This window comes from Passer domesticus, chromosome 21 (assembly GCF_036417665.1).
Source record: "Passer domesticus isolate bPasDom1 chromosome 21, bPasDom1.hap1, whole genome shotgun sequence".
Lineage (NCBI taxonomy): Eukaryota > Metazoa > Chordata > Aves > Passeriformes > Passeridae > Passer > Passer domesticus.
In genome coordinates, this window is record NC_087494.1 from 7,947,024 (window position 1) to 7,968,155 (window position 21,132).

General features: G+C 55.1%; 1 long non-coding RNA gene across 2 annotated transcripts; it reads right to left on the reverse strand.

Moving 5' to 3' along the window:
- Positions 1 to 1,769: 1,769 nt before the first annotated feature.
- Positions 1,770 to 3,877, reverse strand: LOC135284827 (uncharacterized). 2 transcript variants are annotated; one of them, XR_010349949.1, is made up of 4 exons: positions 3,247 to 3,877; positions 2,850 to 2,999; positions 2,515 to 2,631; positions 1,770 to 1,898 (listed from the first exon to the last, which is right to left on the reverse strand). It is a non-coding gene; the product is annotated as an uncharacterized LOC135284827 (long non-coding RNA). The 2 variants fall into 2 exon arrangements; XR_010349948.1 differs by lacking the exon at positions 3,247 to 3,877 and having other exon boundaries at positions 2,850 to 3,233.
- Positions 3,878 to 21,132: the final 17,255 nt, after the last annotated feature.

Below are 21,132 nucleotides of genomic sequence, written 5' to 3' on the forward strand. Positions count from 1 at the left end.
GCACACACAGAGCCTTCTGTCCATGGATACAGAGACATCCAAGAGCCCCTGGCACACACAGACCCTTCTGTCCATGGATGCACAGACATCCAAGAGCCCCTGGCACACACAGACCCTTCTGTCCATGGATGCACAGACATCCAAGAGCCCCTGGCAAAAAAAGACCCTTCTGTCCATGGATACAGAGACATCCAAGAGCCCCTGGCACACACAGACCCTTCTGTCCATGGATACAGAGACATCCAAGAGCCCCTGGCACACACAGACCCTTCTGTCCATGGATGCACAGACATCCAAGAGCCCCTGGCACACACAGACCCTTCTGTCTCTGGAGGATGGAGCGTGGTGGGTGGGGGTGGTTGGTGGGCAGCGAGTCCCGGACAGCAGGCCAGACCTGGCTCCAGCCCTGCCAGGCCCTGCCAAGGCTCAGTGCCAGCTCCTCTGGAATGGGAAAGCCCTTCAGCATTGTCCCTGCCCAGAGGGACAGTGCTGGCCTGGCAGCACAGGTTGTTTTCCCCTCAGGCTGCAGGAAATGAGAACACAACACTTGCCAACACTGAGTGCGAGGCACAGCTCCGGGTGCTCCCCATGAACACAGCTCTGGGAGCACTGTCTGCCCCAAGCTCCAGGGGCTGCAGTGGGAGCCCGGCTGGGCTCTGCCCTGGGGCCATCCTGCAGGGACAGCAGGAAACAGGGAGCATTCAGCTGCCACAAACAGCCAAGCCAGGGCTGCAGGGCAGCTGCTCCAGCCTGGACTGCACTGCTGTGTGCTGTGCTCTGGGGCTGGGGCTCCCCACACTGGACTGGACTGGTGTGCCAGAGGAGACAGAGAAGCTTCAGCTTCAGCCTCACTGAGGTGGCTGCGTGGGCTGGGAAGAGTGGGGAGGCTCAAGGGGATTCACAGAGCTCATCCTGCTGCAAGGATGAAGAAAAGGGAGTGGGAACTCAGCAGTGAGGAGAGCTGAGGGCTGGAGAGTGGCTCTGAATGACACTAAAATCCCACTGGACCTCTGAGACATTGCTGCTCCTCAGCCAGTGACAGCATGAGTCCCTAAACCTGGGGCTCGGCCTTCCTTGTGGTCAGGGGCAACACGGAAGGCCAGCAAGTGATGGAGACTGCGATGGGCTGGGAATTCACTGGGGGAAAAAAGGGAGCAGTTGAGAAGTAAAAGGCAGGTGGGGGAAGAGAACTGTTCAGAGAAGGGCTGAGCTACATCTTGAGCAAGCTGAAAAATGTCATTTGGAGTCATCCCAGATTGATTTGATTTCAGAAGGTATTGAACGATTTTAATTTTTGGGAGGTGTCATGTTTTCCATTGGAGGTGTCCACGCTGCAAACTTGAGCTGCATTGTCAAAATGCTCAAGCAAGTCTGTGCTGCAGGTGACACCATTTCTTCTTTGGCTGATTCCAGCCCGGTGCTGAGCTCCAGCAGAGCCCTGCCAGAGCCCAGAGCAGCCTCAGCATCCGCAGAGCCTGGCTGCAAGGAGAGAAAGCAGAAACTGCCCGTCAGCTGATGGCTCCTGTCCCCTTGTCCCAGCTGCCCACAGTGCCCAGGCCGTGCTGGCCGGGCTCAGAGCTGTGCCCAGAGCTGCCCATCAGTGCTGCCTTTGGGAGCAGGGCAGGAGGGCAGGACATGTGCCCAGCCTGCAGCCAGCCATGGCACATCCAGCCCTCAGCAGCTGCCCAGAGCAGGATGCTCCTGTGCTCGCTGCCATCTCCAAAAAGCTCTGATCCCACCCTGCCAAGCAGACGGGCACCCACCTCACGCCATCCACGGCTGGAAGAAAAGCTGGTCCCAAACGATGTCCTCAGCCTGCTCCAAGGGCACGGCCCATCCACGCTGCAGCTGGTCCCAAGCACTTCCCAATCCAGACTGGACCACCTAGAATGCTTCCTCTAGAAAAAAACAAACAAATTGTTGAAAAGAGGTTAGAGACAAAAAGGGAAAAGAAGAAGAAAGGTCAAAACTCTTAGCTCTGTCAGAGCCTTGAGGAAGGCCCAACCCCTACATGCTAGGGAAAAATCCAGCCATGGGTGAGGGAGGTCCACACTTTCTCTCTTTCCCTCTGCACTGGCCCCCAAAATAACCATGATCCCAAAGCAAACAAGGGCAGTGGAGCAGCCCAAGCCCTTCCTTGCCTGCACAGCAAAGCAGCCCCTGCACAGGTTCTGGAGTCCCACCTCTGCTCCCACCATGGGGGTTTGTGTCAGGCTGGCTGCCCCAGCCCCAGCCCCAGCCCGGGGCACGGTGGGTGCTGGGGGCTGTTGGCAGGGCCAGGAGCCCACTCCCATTTCGTACCCACCCCAGCCCATCCCACCCATCCTGCCAAAAAAGCAGCTGGGCAGCTGACTGAAGATTTAGTTCCATCTGCCCCAGCAAAGGGGAAACCTTTGCATCCCAACCAGGCTGGGCAATGCCCAAATCTGGGAGCATTTCCCCACGTGTGGACTCATCTGCAAACTCCCTGTGGAGTTTGGCTTTGAAGAAGGTGCCACAATCATAGTGCATCACCTTCAACTGCTGGTGGCCAGGTTGAGGAAGAGGTTGTCATCCTTCATGTCATCCTCGCTGTCTCCTGCAGCAGCAGCCCCACCCGGTACAGCTTCTCTGGGAGCTCCTTCTCCTTCCCTGGGGTGAGACCAGGCTGTCAGGGCTCTGCCCAGGGCCCCAGCTGTCAGGGAACCAGGACAAGCAAAACCTGCTTGGATGACAGCCACCAGGGCTGGGCAGAGCAGCTCAGCTCCAGCACAAGGGCTGCGTGTTCCCATCCCATGACCCTGGTGCAGTGACACAGGCTGGGTTCCTTTGCTTCTCATTGCCAAGGCATGAGTGCAGCTGTAACTTACCAGGGCCCTGGATCAAAGTGTGCCTGTGGCTCTCTCCCTTCTTCTAGGGCAGATGAGTATCCTGCATGCAAGGATGACAGAACACCTCTTCTAATGAGGGTCTGGCCAAGGGGTGCATGGATAAACACCACCCCATCAGATTTTGGCACTCTGGGGAGAGAAACCAGAAACTGCCCGTCAGCTGGAGAAGGCTCCTGTTGGCTTTGCCCCACTATTCCCTGCCCAGGCCATGCTGGATGCGCTCAAAGCTGGGCCTGAACTTTCCCATCAATTCTTGGTTTTGGGGGAGAGCAGGACATGTGCCACCTCCTCAGCAGCTGCCAGAGCGGGACGCTCCCGAGCCCACTGCTGTCTCCCAGCACTGGTATTGCACTCATGCCCAGAGAAGAGGATCCACCTGGAGAGAGCCATTGTGGCAGCGAGAGCTGGCCCCAGCTGAAGTTCCAGCCCCTCCTGAAAGGCATCTTCCCACAGACCATCTCGTGCAGCAGGATGCCCAGGGACCAGATGGTAGCTGGCTCGCCATGGTACCAGCCAAAGCGGGTCCATTCCGGGGGGCTGTATGATGGTGTTCCTGTGGAATACAGATGGAGCTCATCAGGGGGATGCTGCTGCTCCCAGAGCCTGGCCCCAGCTTCCCTGGGTGGGCGAGGGCTGCATCAGTGGCACACAGGGTGACCACTGTCCTCTCACCAGCACCTGGGACTGGTGTACAAACTTTGGGTTGCAAAAGAAGACACTGGTGTGGGAAGGGGACAGTGGAAGCCCTGGCTAAGCCTGACCATGACATGCAAAGGAAATACCCACTGCGTGCTGGGGAAAAACCATGCCCTCATTCTCCCTGCCTGCATTGCCCCAAACATATTATAAAGCCAAGACAAACAGGGCAAGTGGAGCAGTCCAAGCCCTTCCTCTTGCCTGCACACAAACTGGCTGGGACACAGGTTCCAACCTCCCTCTCTGCTACCCCCACCCACGGCTGTTTTTGTCAGGCTGGCTGCCCCAGCCCAGCCCCAGTCCTGGGCACAGTGGTGGGCAAAGGCTGCCAGCAGGGCTGGAAGCTGGCTCCCCACCCACCCCCGCTCTAAAGCAACTCAGCTGCAGATTCAGTCCCCTGAGTGGCAGCAAAAGGGAGAATCCCCGCTGCCACAGCCAGCTTGGGCTGAGAGATGTTGGGCCATGAGATGCCAGGAGCGGGAGCACAGCCCTGTGTAGGCTCACCTGCAAAGTGAGTGTAGGCTGTGTCTTGCAGGTAGGTGCCACAGCCAAAGTCAATCAGCTTTGCCTGCCCGGTGACCAGGTCAACCAGGATGTTCGCTGGTTTGATGTCACGGTGCAGGACCCCGCAGCTGGTGCAGTGCCGCACAGCCTCCAGCACCTGGCGGAACAGCGGCCGCGCCACCTCCTCGCGCAGGAACCCCCGTGCCCGAATGAAATGCAGGAGGTCCTGAGACTGCTCTGGCCGCTCCAGCACCATGACAATGTCGCTGGGGAGCTCAAGCCACTCCAGCAGCTTTATGACACCGGGGAAGCCAGTGGACACCTTGTCCTGCAGAACAACCTCCAGGGGAGCGCTGGTGCCGTCGGGCTGCAGGAGGAGCACGATGCCGTCAGTCGGGCCAATGCTGGGCCAGGGCTGGGCAACCCCTCAGCCAGCCCGGGATGCTCTGCGCCCTGTGCTGGCCCCACGCCCACTCTCCCTCGAGACGTCCTGGTGGCTTCCACCATGCCGGGGCTCGGCTCATCCCCGCCCGGCACGGCCCGGCTTCTCCCGCTGTCCCGGCTCACTCACCAGCTCGCTCCAGTGCCGGATACGGTTCCGTGGCACCCTTTTGATGGCGACCTGCAAGCCAAGGGGAGCAGCGGGCTCAGCTCAACGCCTGCCCTGCCCAGCCCCATCCTCCTCCTCCTCCTCCTGCGCCCCCTCCTCCTCCGCCCGCCGCCGGCCCCGCCGCTCACCGGGGCGCCGTCCGAGAGCCGCGTTGCCGACCAGACGCTGCCGAATCCGCCGCGTCCCAGCAGGGAACCCAGGCGGTACCGCTCCTGCAGGGCCTCCTGCGCCTTCCCTGCGGGCGGGACGCGGCTGTCAGCGCTCGGCCCGGGGCCAGCAACTGCCCCCGAGCGCCCCTCACCCGCCCCGGCCCGGCCATCCCCCGGCGTTCTGTTTTTGGAACGCGACAGGGGAGGTTCGGGGCCGGCGGCTGCGCTGCCGAGCGGCGGAGCTCGGGCCGGGCAAGCCGCAGCGGAGGCGGCGGGAGAGGCAACGCCGCCTGTGTCCTCCGCGGGCCCCGGGAGGAGCCGGGGCCGGGGCCGGGGCCGGGCTCGGGCTCGGGCTCGGGGTCGGGGCCGGGGCCGGGGCCGGGGCCGGGGCCGGGGCCGGGCCAGGCGGAGCCAAAAGCCGGCGATGCCGCCCCAGCCCCAGGCATTGACGCCCGCCCAGCAGCGCCAGCGCCAGCACCGCCAGAGCCGGGCTGAGGCCAGGCGGCGGCGGGACGGCCGGGGGCGGGCACGGGGCAGCCCCGCCCGGGGCCGGGGGCGGGCCGGGGGCATGGCCCAGCCCGGCACGGGGAGAGGGAGGCGGGGAGAGGAGAGGGACGGCGGGAAAGGGAGAGCGGGAGAGGTACGGGGCAGCGGGAGAGGGAGAGGAGAAGGGAATCTAAAGTTTCTTCTATCGCCGCTGCTGCTGCTGCTGCTGCTGCTGCTGCCGCTGCTGCTGCTGCTGCTGCAACTGAAGCTCCGGGGCCGTTTGTCCCCGTGTCCGTTTGTCCGTTGCCCGCTCGCCCCCGCCCCGAGCCCCACGTTCCCCGAGGGCAGCCCCTGAGCCTGTCCAAACACGGGAACTTTGCCGAGTTCAGCCAAGAGCCAGAGTCTGGACTCCTGCACAGTGGCTCAGGAATCCCCTCGGTCCCTGCTGTGCATTGTCCCTGCTGAGGGTCAAACACTCTCAGAGCGCATTCCCTGAATGCAGAATTTGTACCTGACCCAAGCACTGCACTTACCTCTCCAGCATTGATTTCCAAGAAAAACAGGGGAAGCCAAACTGTGTCTAGGTCATGGTATCTTAAAATGTCTTAAACTTGCCAACTCATGGATCTTAGAACTGATTTTAGAAGTGAGATCTGTTTGGAATTAATGGGATGGACAACTAGTGCAAGATGGAAAAGGGGAGCATAAAAACAAATCGAGAAAAACGTCTTGAATTGTTTCAATTTTCATTTAATTTCTTAAAAGCTCTTTCAGTTTTTCCAGAATCTTCTCCTCAGTACTGTTTGCTTTTTCCAAGAACCTTTCCCGGAGAACGAGGTGCAGCTTCTGTCACAAGGTGTGCCACCAACTGCAGCTTTCCACACTGTGGGTGCAGCACAACACTTGCAGCAAAGCAGGAGAAATATTTGAAGAATTTGACAGCTTGTTCTTTTCTTTTCCTTGTGGGCTGGGCAGTTGTGCCATTGGAAAGGTTTTCATTGTTACTGTTCTACCCTAAGAAAACATGAGAGGCTACCAAGAACTCTTAGGGAATGCAAGCCTGACTGAATGCAGAGAAAGAAACTCTAGAGCCTGCAGCCAGAAGTGGAGAGCTGTGTGATAATCATTCCAACACCCCCAAGGACATCTTGAAAATGATCTAGAAGATGAAAATGGGCTGACAGGGAGTTTGTTTCTGTCTTCAGTCCAGATTCTTCTACATCTGAAAACAATTCCACAGTCTCCATCTAAATCAAGAGTACAATCAGTTCATAAAAAGCACCAGAACAAACTGTACCTCTCAGGAGATGACTGAAAGAATCTGAAAAGGGAAAATGCAGGAGAAATGTATTTCTCAGCACTGCAGTACTTGCCTACCTGAAACCCTCCTCCATTTCCTCTGCATGCCTGGATCTGTCGGTGTCAGTTCTGTATTCGCTGGTGCCTCCAGCCCTGAATCCCCTCATCTACAGCCTGAGGAACCAGGAGCTCAAGGCTGCAGTGAGGAGACTGATCACTGGACATCTTAGGAAGCATTAAAGTGATTGCCAGTTTCGGCAAATCACTTGTAATAAAAGTCATCTTTTCTAGCTCTTTTGGTTTGGTTCTTTGATTTCCCTGTCATTTTCCTTTTTAAATATTCTTCCTAAAGCTAGACGATTGTTTCTGCCATCTCTGACTTTGTTTCTCTCCACCTTCCCTGTGGCCACAGACTGTGCCAATGAGGGGCTGCAGTCTCAAAGGTTTTAAAGGAACTAAAGGATCTCCCAGCAAAGTTTTCTGCAGAGATCCCTCTATTCTTGCCTTCTCTGGAGCTACAGCAGCAATGTCGGTGTGCAGAGCTGGGGCAGATCAGTGCTGGCACAGCAGCTGTGCCCAGCAGCAGCAGCAGCAGCACTTGGTGTTGCCAGTGCTGCTGCCGTGGCCCTGCCCCGCTGCCCTGGTGGCCCTGGTGTTGCTGCAGGGCCTGAGTGCTCTCGGGGCCGGGCACAGTCCTGGGGGTGGCAGTGCCGGGGCTGCAGCAGGGACAGGCCATGGGCACTGCTGGGGCAGCGCTGACGCCTCAGGCCAGGCCCTGGGGCCTCCAGGCTCCTTGCCCAGGCTCTCTCAAGAACACGGCCAGGCCAATGCTCAGCACAGAAAAGCCCCAGGGTGAGCAGCCCCAGGCTGGCCGTGGGCAGGCTGGGGGCAAAAGCATGGCTGGGGCTCTGCAAGGGCCCTGGGGGAGACGGGAAGGAGCAGCAGAGCAGGGGCTGATCCATCCCCAGGGTGCTGCACAGCCCAGGGCAGCGTCCCAGAGCGTCCTCATGGAGCTGCCAACAACATCCCCTCTCTGCAGCCCTGGCCTCTCCCCCAGCTCACAGAGGTGCCGCATCCTTGCAGGCACAGCCACGGCAGCACTGGCTCAGGAGCCCCTGTTTGCATTGCACAGAGCAGGCAGGAGCACCCCCAAGCTGCTGCTGTGGGGACATGAACCTGAGGGAGCACAAATGTCATCAGCCCCTGGGGCCAGGAAGAGCTGGGGGACAGCAGGGAAACCACTCAGCTTTGTCCTGGCCTCTGCAGTCAGCCAGAAACTTTGTTCCCATCAGCTGGGAGATTCCTGTCCCACTGCAGACGCTATTGCTCAGAGCCAGGGCTGCCTGGCAGCCACCCCTGAACTGCCCTGAGCATTTCCTTGGCTTCACCTTTGCTTTTTTCCCCCCTTTTTTTGGTACAAATTTCTTCCTGTTGCCCACCCCTGTTCCCTCCCCTGCAAACAGCCCATCCCTGTTTGCCCTTTCCTCTCTGGCCCCACTCCCCATTGCAGTTCCTGACTTGGCACCATGGGAACGTCCCTTGGGCAGCAGGATCATCCCCCAGGTGCTGCAGGAATTGTCTGCAGGCTCCTGCAGTGCCTGGTGCTGCTCCCTTTCCAGAGGCACCACAGGCCAGGGGGGCACATCTGGGCTGCTGTGTCTGCCTGTGGGGCTCCCTGTTCTGGGCAATGAGGAGGAGCTGCAGAGGCTCTGCAGGACTGACAGGATGGGCTTTGGGCCTGGGAGGAGAAGCTGAGGCACCTGGGCTGCTGGAGCTTCTGAAGAGGAGGCCCAGGGCTCATCGTGCAACTGCTGCAAGGGTGGTTTCAGAGAATCACAGAATCAGCAAGGTTGGAAAAGACGTTGGAAATCATCAAGTCCAACCTGTGCCCTGACACCACCTTGTCTCCCCCGGGCCTCCTCTTCTCCAGGATAAACAACCCCAGCTCCCTCAGCCTCTCTTCACAGGATTTTTGCTCCAGACCCTTCACCAGCCTTGTTGCCCTTCTCTGGACACACTCCAGCCCCTCCACGTTCTTGCTAAATTTGGGGTCCCAGAACTGGACACAGCACCCAAAGTGCTGCCAAACCAGCGCCCAGCACAGGGGAAGAATTGCTCTCCTGGTCCTGCTGGTGACACCATTCCTGGTCCATAGGAGTGCCAGGGGTTGGATGAGGGAAATGGTTGGGACAGGAGACACAGTCTGACTGACTCTCAGCCATGAAGGATCTTGATTTTCATAGCTATTCAGTCTGCATTAGAAGGTGCTGGGGCTCAATATCAACTGGACATTGCTGATATCAATCTATAAACAGGAAAAAAAATTAAACAGAACAAACTGTTCTGTCTGCATTGTTTTCAAGACAGTATATACACTTTGAATACACTTCAGATATCTGTCGAATTAATTACAGAAAACTTGAAAACTTCTGTTATTCCAAATGGCTTTTCTTCTTTGGGCATGTTGAACAAATGTTTATGAGCTTTTCTCACTGAATTCCTGAACTGAAGAGCTCAAGAAAGAAGAGGCCTTGGGAGTAGGAAAATTCATCATCAACCTCCAAGTGGCTGAGGATCCATCCCCATCAGAGCAGCAATGAACAGCAATGGGCACAGCTTTGTGGCTGCCCCAGCTTTGGGATGGGCCCTGGGCCTGGAGCAGGAGCAGCTCTTGAGGGCCCCAAGGCCAGGGCTTTTGTGCTGCCCTGGGCACATGGGATGGCAGCAGGGGCTGCAGAGCTCTCAGCACCTGAGCCAGAGGGGAGCAGGGCAGCCAGGGAGCCTCCTTTGGCCTTGTCCCAGCACCTTCCGCCATGGCTGGGGCAGAGTCCTGTGTGAGCTGCAGCTGCTGCTGTGCCCTTGGCAGGGGCTGAGGCCGTGGGGCCAGTGGCCAGAGCAGCCTGGGCTGAGCAGAGCTGTGGGGCCAGAGCCGGCTGGGCTGGGCTGGGGAGAGGCCCTTGGTGCTGCCCAGAGCTCAGGGCAGCTGGCAGAGCTTGCAGGGAGCTGGGCTGGGCTCAGAGAGCCTGCCCCAGAAACCATCAGTGTCCATCTCAGCCTGGCTGAGCGTGCAGGGGCAGGACTCAGCCCAGGCCTTGTGGGGCATGGCCAGCGCCTGTGCAAGGCATTGCAAACAGGCAAGTGCCCCAGAGAGGAGGCTGCTCTGTGCCCTTGGGGGCATGGACAGAGCAGGGAGGGGGCCCAGGACATTTGTCACTGCCAGCCTCTGTCCCCAGGCCTTGGCAGCCCTGGCTGCTGAGCCCAGCTTTGCCCTGGGCTGAGTTTGGCTGTGGCCCAGCTCCATCCTCCTGCGGGGCTCAGGGCCTGTTCCCAGCCATGGCCAGCCCTGGCCGGCCTCTCTGCTGGCCCAGAGGCCGGCAGAGCCCGGGGCAGGGCTGTCTGTGCAGGCCCACAGGTTCCAGGGGCTGTGCAGGAGCTGGCAGAGGCTGCCCAGCAGGGAGGCCATGGGGCACAGAGCCCCAAGGCTGCTGTGGGCAGCACGGCACAGGGGCCGTTCCCAGCCGCAATGCTCCTGGCCTGGGCTGGGCCTTCACAGGGGCTGGGCCACCATGGCTGGGCCAGCACAGGGCCACCAAGGGGCCACGCAGCCGCTGCCGAGGCTGACAGCAAGGCCAGGCACACACAAGCAATTGCTGAGCATGGCCTGCGCTGGCCAGGGCTGACTGTGCCACAGGCAGAGCTCAGCTGCCCTTGGGGGCTGCAGGAACAGTCAGGAGCCCAAAGAGCCTCCGTGGCTGTGCTGGAGACCAAGGCTGGAGCAGGGAAATGCAGGGCTGCTGCAGGATGGGGAGAGCATGGAATTCCAGCACACACCTCAGCTCTCTGATGATCCCGGCACCATGCTGGGCCCTGTTTCAGACTGGGGCAGGGCAGATGTTGATGGGACAGGAGCCGTGCAGGGCTGTCAGGGACCTGCAGCTTGCAAGGTGTTCTGCTCTCCCTCAGGTGCTCTCAGAGAGATCCAATCCCTGGGCACCTCAATGCAGAAGTGGCACTGCCTCTTCATGGACACAAAACTGATGTCTGCCTGGAAAGGGGCAAAGGTTTTAATACCTGTTGCTTTCATAACATACCAGAAAATATTTTTTATCGGGGTCATTTGAGTACTTTCAAGAAATGGCAAAATTTTCCCACCAGGAAGGGGAATTTCCTGGATCTACTGGTTTCTTCTACTGATGTCAGGAGAAGAAATACTGATCTTCCCCTCAACCATTGCTACCAACTTTCATTCTAGTATTTCATGGCTTTCTTCCTTCAGGTGTTTCCAGCTCTCTTGTTGAAATGGCCATGTCTAAGGAGATTTCTTGATTTGGAGTAACCGGATCTATGTAATTCCCGTTGTTCCCAGATCTCCTCCTGCAGCTGGTCTCTGCTCATTCCATTGTGTCTCTGTTGACTGCCTTAGTGCTTTGAGCATCAGGGAGTTGCCCAATCTTTCAGGAGTTTCAACACCTTCTTAGTGAACATCTTAGTTGTATTTGTATCTTTTATGTCACCTCTTCCTAAGTCTTTGTCTAAAATCCTTCCTGTATGGCAATCCGTTGTGGATGGTGGACATGTCAGATGTTGCTGGCATGTCACAAGGTGCTGAGGGAAGGGTTTTGATGTTTCTTAAATTTTATCATGTTTACATTTATTATGTGTGCCATGAAGAGAAACCTTTCTATGCCTCTGAGTCTCACCCGTTCCTGCTCCCTCAAAGCATACAAACCTGATGAGTTGTGGCTCCCACTCCAGGGGCTTCGCTTGGATCTCTCTCCACAGCCACAGCAGAGCTCCCTGGCAAAGGAGAGATGAAGGAAAGAGGACAGGCTGTGGGGATCAGGGCCAGGGCAGAGCCAGGGAAAAGAATGACTTTTGCATTTGATGGAGCTGTGCCTACCCTCGGCTTTGTTGGCTGACAATCAATGAACATCCCTCTGTGTCTCAGGCAGTTCCTTCTCCAAGGAAAGCAGGTGGGAGTTGGAGCCAAGGAGCTGAAAGCTGCAGGTGCAGCCTAGGCTGGAGGGAGCTGAGATTTGCACAAGGCTGCTCTGAGTGCCAGGGCTTGGATGGGGGAAATGGTGGGGAGGGGGTAGGGACAGAGTCTGATTGATTGTCAGCCATGGAGGGTCTTGATTTTCATATCTATTCAAACTGCATGAGGAGGTACTTGGATTCAGTGCCAATTGTAGATTGCACATATCGATTTATGATCAGGAAAAAAAACAAACAACTAATTAGGACCTAAATAATATTTTCTCACTGTCTTTGTAAGTATTCATTCAATTATACATTCACTTTGAATACACTTATGAAATGTGTTGAATTAACCACACAAGATTTGAAAGCTAAAATCAAATTATTCCCAAAGGCTTGGCTTGTTAAGGTGTTCTGAATGTCAGTGAGCCCTTGGACACTGAATTCCTGCACTGAAGAGCTGCAGGCTGAACAAGCCTCTGGAGCAGTGAAATCCAGCAGCAGGCTCCAAGTTGCTGAGGATGTCAGCAGCCCCCACTGAGGCCATCCCTGCCCAGAGACCGTGGGGGAATGGGCAGACAAGGAGAGCGTCCCTGGGGCTGGGCCAGCAGAACTCAGAGGCACCAGCGGCTCCAGCTGGGCAATGGAGTGTGGAATGTGGCTGGGAAAGCCCTGCCTGTGCTGTGCCAAGCAGGACAGACAAGCCCTGACCCCCATCCCCCAGAGAACTTTCTCAAGGAGACATTTAATAGGAATTACAATTCTTTGTGTACTCTGAGTTGGACTCCCTGGAGAAATACTGACAAGAGAAAGAGCAATACAGCCTTTACTGGCAACTTTAGAAAATCAGAGAAACTTTGGCGAAAGTTTTATTATGACATTAAATCAACAAAAAACACTTTTCAAAGCATTAATTTGGCACATTCAACTTCGCAAACTCTAAGCTGTTCAATTTTAAGTTCATCAAAATTTCCAAGGGGCATATAAAGTAGAAGCAGACAGGGAGAGAGAAAAAAAGTAAGAAAAATACAGAGGAGCACACACACAGCTACTGCCTCCTGGATTTCAGCAGTGTTCAGACAGAAATTCCAAGAGGAGGTAGGGTCAAGATGTGTGCTTGCCTTGTGGTCAGCCTTCAATACCCCTTGGTCTTCCTGGGCCCTTCCCCCAGGTGAGACTTGGGCTCATTTGGTCACTCAGGAGCTGGGCGGGGGCTCCAGAGGTGGCTGTGGAGCATTGCCTGTGCTGTGCCAGGGACTGGCAGCCACTGCTGGGCTGGGATAGAGGCTCTGGGGGGATTGTGGTCCCAGGGCAGGGCAGTGCTGGGCTTCCAGGGCAGGGCTGGACCTGCCCCTTCCTCCCCTACACGTGAAATGTTTCCAGCCAACAATCTCCTCCAGTCTGTCACAATAGGGAATATTGGAGGTGAAATCCCAGTTGTGGTCATGGGCACCTGGACAAGAAGGACAGTTCTTTTCAATTGGAAGGAAAGCACAGAGCCCCAGTGTTTGGAAGGCAGGTGAGAGCCTCACTAGGCCAAGGTCAGCAGAGTTGTCAGCAATGGCAGATTTTGTCTGGGAGCAGTCTTTGGATTTAGGGAATTTTGGAGATGGAACCCCAGTCTTGGCCATGGGTGCCTGGAGAAGCAGGACAGTTCTTTCCCATAGGAAGGAAAGCACAGAGCCTTCACCGGTGTTTTGAAGACAGATGGGAAGTGACCATGAAACCACTGCCAGCCAGACTTGTCCTGGCAATATTCCTGTGGAAAGAATTCCTTGATATAAGGAAATTTGGAGGTGAAATCTGAATTCTGGCCATGTGTGCCTGGAGGAGAAGGAGAGTTCTTTTCCATAGGAAGGAAAGCACAGAGCCCCAGTGTTTCAGTAGGAGGTAACAGGAGATTCTCAACATACCAAGGTCAGCTGGACCATTCAGGGGGCCCAGAAGGCCAAACCAGCCAGACTTGTTCCGTGTTCCCTTAGTTTTATGGTGCCTCATAATGTCACAACGATGCCTGGGTTCCATGAAGCCTTGCATTGTCACAATGGTCTCTGTGGTTCCCTAGGCCCCACAATGACATGTGACTCCTCTGTTCCATGAGCACTGCAATGTCACAATGGACCTCTGGACCCTGGGGGTTTGCAGTGTCACAATGGTCTCCTTTGGCTCCACAAAGGTGGTGTCACAATGGACCATTGATGACAGGAGGCCCCTCTGTGTTGCCCTGGAGCTTTGGTTCCATGCAGCCCTGGAGTGTCACAATTGTCTCCTTTGGTTGCCCAGTGTCACAATGGAGCACTGATGCGACCAGGCCCTGCAATGTCACAATGGAACTTTGGTTCCAGCCCTGCAGTGTCACAAAGGCCTCTTGGTTTCACAAGGCCCCACAGTATCACAATGTTCCTCTTGGTTCTGTGGGGACCCCCAGGGTCACAATGGTCTCACTGGTTCCATGAGGCCTCACAGTATCAAAATGCTTTGCTTATTCCATAGGGCCCCATAGTATCTTCATGATTCCGTGATTCCATGAGTGCCCTCCTTGTCACAGCGGCCCCATGGTTCCATGAGGCTGTAAAGTCACTTAATGGTGCCTCCATGGTTCCACGAGGCCTTGCAATGTCACAAGGGACACTTGGCTTCATGGAGTCCCCTCAGTGTCACAATGGCCCCTTGGTCCCATGACACCCCAAAGTGTCATAATGGTCTCCACGGCTGCAGGAGGCCCCACGATGTTACAACGGACCCTTGGTTTGATGGGGCGTCTCAGTGTCACAATGATACCTACATTCCATGGAGTCACACAGTATCAGTACAGTCCTCTTGGTTCCATGAGCCCAGCGATGTCACAGTGCTCTCCATGATTCCATGTGGCCCCGTAGTGTCACAATGGTCCCTTGGTCTCACAGGGACCCACAGTGTCACAATGGTCCCTTGGTGTCACAAGGCCCCACAGTGTCACAATGGTCCCTTGGTTCCATGGGCCCTGTGCTGCTGCATTCCCCCCTCCCCTTCTCAGGCCGCCCTGCCAGCTCAGAAATGCTCCTTGGGCCTCGGCCTTGGCCAACAGCCCCTGGGCTCAGCTCCTCTGCAGCTCAGCACAAACACTGTCTGCTCCAGGCACTGCTGCTGCCCAACCAGCTCCTGGTTGCTGTAGGAGCAGCCCTGGGAACTGGTTTTGTTCCCTCAGGGGCACAACATGCCTGTTCTCACACTGCCAAAGAAAGCTGTTGATGCCAAGTGCGGCCAGGAGGAACCATTGCTGTGACTGCAGCCCCTCTCTTGGGGCCCTACAAACAGCGCTGCAAAAGGAGCCCCTTGGAGCTCTCCTGGGCCAGCGACACCCTCTGAGTGGGGCCTCTCCCAGCCGGGAACTCTCCCGTTTGCTGCACTCGGGGATCCTGAACAACGAGGGAGCCTGGGCCGATGTCCCCACTCCTCCAGGCTCAACCCTTCACCCGCTGGGGAGATGCCAAAGCATCCACAGGGAGTATTTCTTCCCCTCAGGGAAATTCCCTCAGGGGAATTTCTTCCAGGTGCCTTGCACTGACTCTTTGTGTCTGTGTGCACACAGGAGTGCCTGTGCTGGGGAAAAGTGACAGAAATGATGCTCTCGGAGGGGTTGGAGTGCCTTTGATAGCTGAGTCAGTCAGACCTGTAAGTAAGGTTAAGTCATGAGGAATAACCTAAGTTAAATGTTGTTAAGAGTTGTTTTTCTCCTAAGTAGTTATGTTTAATATAAGTTATAAGCTGAGTTAAATACTGTTAAATGTTATTGCTTTGTTAAACTGCAAAGTCATAGGTCATAGGTCAAATACTGATAAGCTCTGTTCTTTTGCTAAATTGTGAAGTTCGAGGTATCACTTAAGGTTAAGGTGGAAGTTAAGGTTAAGTTATAAGTTAAGTCCTGTTAAGTTTGAGCTCTGTTAAGCTTTTGGGCCACATTCCTTTTATCCTTGCCCTCACTGTCCTTGTGTCACACACACACACAGGGACGGTTTTCGGTTCCTTTCTGGTTTGATTGCCTGGATTTTGTTTGGTTTTGTTGTTGCTTTGTTTCCTTCGTGTGCTTGAAGTGTCCAGTCAGGAGCAGAGTGACTCTTGCCAAGGAATTTTGTGGTGCTGTCACTTAATATTAAATCTGGTTGTTGCTGATCCCTTGCTGGGGATTTTTTCAGCACTCTCAAGCACTTGTTCGTAACAGGGTGAAGGAGCCCTGGCCCAGGCTCTGGCCCTGGGGGACACGGGGACACTGCCGGGGGGTCCCTGTCCCCCTGTCCCACACCCCAGGGCCCCGGCCCCCCCTCCCCATGTCAGGCTCTGGGGTCGATCTCGTGGAACATCCTCTGGGGGAGGCTGTGGCGCCGGGGACGAGGGGACCCGGGGGGACAGGGGACCCCGCTGTGCACGAGCAGGGTTGGACTACTCTGGGGGGAGCTGTGAGGGGGGCTGGGGCAGAGTGACCTCCCCAGTGACCTCACACAGCCCCTGTGATGTCACACAGCCCATTGTGATGCCACAGCCCATATTGTGATGTCACAGATAATGTTGTGATATCACACAATGAACTGGTTTAGGACAAATTAGGGAAAATATCTCCAAAGGAGCCCCTTATAGGGAACAAAACCCTCCGCACCTTCCCCCCTCCCCACCACTGGGTTCGGGAAGAATTTCTTCAGAGGGGAAGTGGAAAAAGCTTGTTTATTAAAGAACACAAAAAAACACTCCCAGCACAAGAGAAATAGCCCGAGATGGCAACAGATGTTTCACCAGTCCAAGGGGTCGAGCCGTTTCTCTCTTCGCTGCGGAGGGTACGAAGCTTCTCTTGCAGACCCCGGACAGAGCCCCTTGCCCGGCGCCGGTCCGATATCTTCGGGGGGGGGGAAAAGGGGGGGGGGAAGGGAAGGAAGGGAACAACAGAAACCGGGGAAAGGAGAAAAAAAAAGGCGAAAAAAAAAAAAAAAAGCGAGCTAAAAAAGCAAGGAAAAAAAGAAAGAGAAGCAAAGCTAGAAGAGCAAGCAAGCAGCCAGCCGGCCAAGCAAGCATGCAAAAAGCCCAGCCCCAAGGCGGGGGTGGGGGGGGGAAGGACAAAAACGATAGACACAACAAACGGAGCAGGGGACAGAAACCACGATTTGGGATAATAAGCATGAAAATGTCCTGTCCCCACGACATTCCACCCCTTATCCCATATCATGAACATGTTATTGAACAACGTAAACTTTCTTCTCACTTGCTCCAACCTTCCACACTTACACGTTTTCTTTCATTCTTACTTGCTCAGACCTTCGACACTTTCATATTTCCTTCTGTTTCATCTGTCTGTATGATCTAATGTACAGACAATGGTGGTCACGCTTAACAAACAATGATATCATCCCACAATCAGATCTCCCTGAGGTACGCAACGGGTTGTCCCATCTTTCTGCATTATCCACCAGGTATAACCTGGTCCTTGAGCAAAGACAATCCCACGAATGGGTTTGCCTGTACTCGAGGCAGGATTAATCCATACTGTCTTCCCCAACAAACCTCTGACATGGGCCACTGGGACTTTATCTCCATCTACTATATTGAGGGACTCAGACTGGGCAGAACCTGCTCGGTTGGTGGAACCTCGAGTGTTAACTAACCAGGTGGCCCTGGCTAAATGCTGCTCCCAGTTCTTGAGAGACCCCCCACCCAATGCCTTCAAGGTGGTCTTTAACAATCCATTGCATCTCTCCACTTTACCTGCAGCTGGTGCATGGTAGGGGATGTGGTATACCCACTCAATGCCATGTTCCCTAGCCCAGGTGTTAATAAGATTATTTTTAAAATGAGTCCCATTGTCTGACTCAATCCTCTCAGGGGTACCATGCCTCCAAAGGACCTGCTTTTCAAGGCCCAGGATGGTGTTACGGGCAGTAGCATGAGACACAGGGTAGGTTTCCAACCATCCTGTGGTGGCTTCTACCATTGTGAGCACGTAGCGCTTGCCTTGGCGGGTTTGAGGCAGTGTGATGTAATCAATCTGCCAGGCCTCCCCATACTTGTATTTGGACCACTGCCCACCATACCATAGGGGCTTCACTCGCTTGGCCTGTTTGATGGCAGCACACGTCTCACAGTCATGGATAACCTGAGAAACACTGTCCATGGTTAAATCCACCCCTCGGTCTCGTGCCCACTTGTAGGTGGCATCTCTACCCTGATGGCCTGAGGCATCATGGGCCCATCGAGCTAGGAATAACTCTCCCTTGTGTTCCCAATCTAGGTCTATCTTTGACACCCCTATCCTTGCAGCCTGATCTACCTGATGATTGTTTTGCTGCTCTTCATTAGCTCTGCTTCTGGGGACATGGGCATCTACGTGGCGAACCTTCACAGGTAGTTTCTCTAACCTGGTGGCAATATCTTTCCATTCTTCAGCAGCCCAAATTGGTTTTCCTCTACGCTGCCAGTTAGCCCCTTTCCATCTCTCCAGCCAGCCCCACAGCGCATTGGCTACCATCCACGAATCAGTGTAGAGGTAGAGCTTTGGCCACTTCTCTCTTTCAGCAATGTCCAGAGCCAGCTGAACGGCCTTAAGTTCAGCGAGTTGGCTTGATCCACCTTCTCCTTCAGTGGCTTCTGCGACCTGTCGTGTGGGGCTCCATACAGCTGCTTTCCACTTCCGTTTCATTCCCACAATGCGGCAAGAACCATCAGTAAAAAGAGCATACCGTGTTTCTTCTGCCGGCAGTTGGTTGTATGGTGGTGCTTCTTCCGCTCGTGTCACTTCTTGTTCTTCTTCATCAGCGAGACCAAAATTCTCACCTTCAGGCCAGTTTGTAATTACTTCCAGAATCCCAGGTCGATTCAGGTTTCCAATACGGGCGCGCTGTGTGATGAGAGCAATCCACTTGCTCCATGTTGCACTGGTGGCATGGTGGGTAGAGGGAGTCTTTCCTCTGAACATCCACCCCAGCACTGGTAGTCGGGGTGCCAGGAGGAGTTGTGCCTCCGTGCCAATCACCTCCGAGGTGGCTTGGACTCCTTCATAGGCTGCCAAAATTTCCTTCTCTGTAGGAGTGTAGCTGGCTTCAGACCCTCTATAGCTTCGACTCCAGAATCCTAATGGTCGGCCTCGAGTCTCACCAGGCACCTTCTGCCAAAGGCTCCAGGACAGGCCATGGTTCCCGGCTGCAGTGTAGAGCACGTTCTTCACATCTGGTCCTGTCCTGACTGGGCCAAGGGCTACAGCATGAGCAATCTCCTGCTTGATCTGGGCAAAGGCTTGCTGCTGTTCAGGGCCCCAGTGGAAATCGTTCTTCTTGCGGGTGACCAGGTAGAGAGGGCTCACAATCTGGCTATACTCCGGAATGTGCATTCTCCAAAACCCTATGGCGCCTAGGAAAGCTTGTGTTTCCTTTTTGCTGGTTGGTGGGGACATAGCTGTGATCTTATTGATGACATCGGTGGGAATCTGACGCCGTCCATCTTGCCACTTCACTCCAAGGAACTGGATCTCTCGAGCAGGTCCCTTGACTTTGCTCTTCTTGATGGCAAAGCCGGCTTTCAGGAGAATCTGGATTATTTTCTCTCCTTTCTCAAACACTTCTGTTGCCGTTTTCCCCCACACAATGATATCATCGATGTATTGCAGATGTTCTGGAGCCTCACCCTCCTGTAATGCAGTTTGGATTAGTCCATGGCAGATAGTGGGACTGTGTTTCCACCCCTGGGGCAGTCGGTTCCAGGTGTACTGCACGCCCCTCCAGGTGAAAGCAAACTGAGGCCTGCATTCTGCTGCCAGAGGAATGGAGAAAAATGCATTAGCAATATCAATAGTGGCATACCACTTCGCTGCCTTGGACTCCAGCTCGTACTGGAGTTCCAGCATGTCCGGCACAGCAGCGCTCAGTGGTGGTGTCACTTCATTCAAGGCACGATAGTCCACCGTCAATCTCCATTCCCCTTCAGATTTACGCACAGGCCAGATGGGGCTGTTGAAGGGTGAGTGGGTTTTGCTAACCACCTCTTGGCTCTCCAGCTCACGAATCATTTTGTGGATGGGGATCACGGCATCTCGATTCGTTCTATACTGCCGGCGATGCACTGTCGAGGTCGCAATTGGCACGAGCTGCTCTTCTACCCTCAGGAGTCCTACTGCAGATGGGTTTTCTGTCAGTCCAGGCAAGGTGTTCAATTGCTTAACGTTCTCTGCCTCTACAGCAGCTATGCCAAAAGCCCATCTGAGTCCCTTTGGGTCTTTGTAATAACCGTTCCGGAGGAAGTCTATGCCCAGAATACACGGAGCCCCTGGGCCAGTCACAATGGGATGTTTCTTCCACTCCTTCCCAGTCAGGCTCACCTCAGCTTCCACCAGGGTCAGTTGTTGTGATCCCCCTGTCACACCAGCAATGGAAACAGGCTCGGCCCCCACATGTCCCGATGGTATTAGAGTACACTGTGCACCAGTATCCACTAAAGCGTCATATTTTTGTGGCTCTGATGTGCCAGGCCATCGGATCCACACCGTCCAAAAGATACGGTTTTCCCATGCCTCTACCTGGCTAGAGGCAGGGCCCCTCTACGCCTGTTTATCCTTCTTTCCTGGGGCATATGTCTTGGAGGTTCCCTCAAGGGGATCAGACATGTCATCATCATCATCATACCTGGCTGTTCGGCTACGGGCAACTGGGGCTGCTTTCCTTTTCTTACCTTCCTTCAATTCACGCACTCGTTGTGCCAGAGCAGCAGTAGGCTTCCCATCCCATTTCCTCATGTTTTCTCCAGACTCACGTAAGAAGAACCACAATTCAGCTCGTGGGGTGTACCTTCTCTCCCCAACAAGGGAACGTCTGCGTTGGGTACCAGGGCCTCTAATTTGTACAGCTGAAATTTGGAGGAGGTCTTCCTTAATCTCTTCCCTGAGTTTCTTGCTGCTTTCTTCTATTTTGTCTTCTAGTTCCTGCAGTCGTGTTTCCACAGCTGCAATTCTGGCATGAGTCGGGCCATGTACAGCATCCGCATATGCCCGAAGTTTCTTCGCCATATCGAGTACAGTCTCATATACCTCCTCCCGCTTCATTATTGCTAGCGCAGAAGCATATTCAGGTGGCCCAAGTCGCACCAGTTTCCTCCACATTACAGGTGTGCATGGTACAAAGTCCGGATTCCTAGTTGTTACATCGTCTGAAAAAATGATCTCCACCACTGCCATCTCCCTCAGGCGTTGGATCCCCTGTTCTATGGTCTTCCATCGTGTCTGCTGAACATAGAGGTCATCGGCACACAGATATCTCTGTGCCACGCTGTCCAGGACCCGTTCCCAGAGGCTGTGAGGGCTAGCCCCCCTCATCATGCCTTGGTCGATGACGGGATCATGTGACAGGGATCCCAAATGCCTCGCTTCAGTGCCATCCAGAATGGTAGCCTCCCCTGCCGCATCCCAAAGGCGGACCAGCCAACTAATTATAGATTCGTCGGGCTGTCGCCGATAATCCTTCCTTAGGCCTCGAAGGTCCTTCAGGGAGAAGGAATCAATAGTGGCCTCTGATCTTGTGCCAGTTGCTCTGAC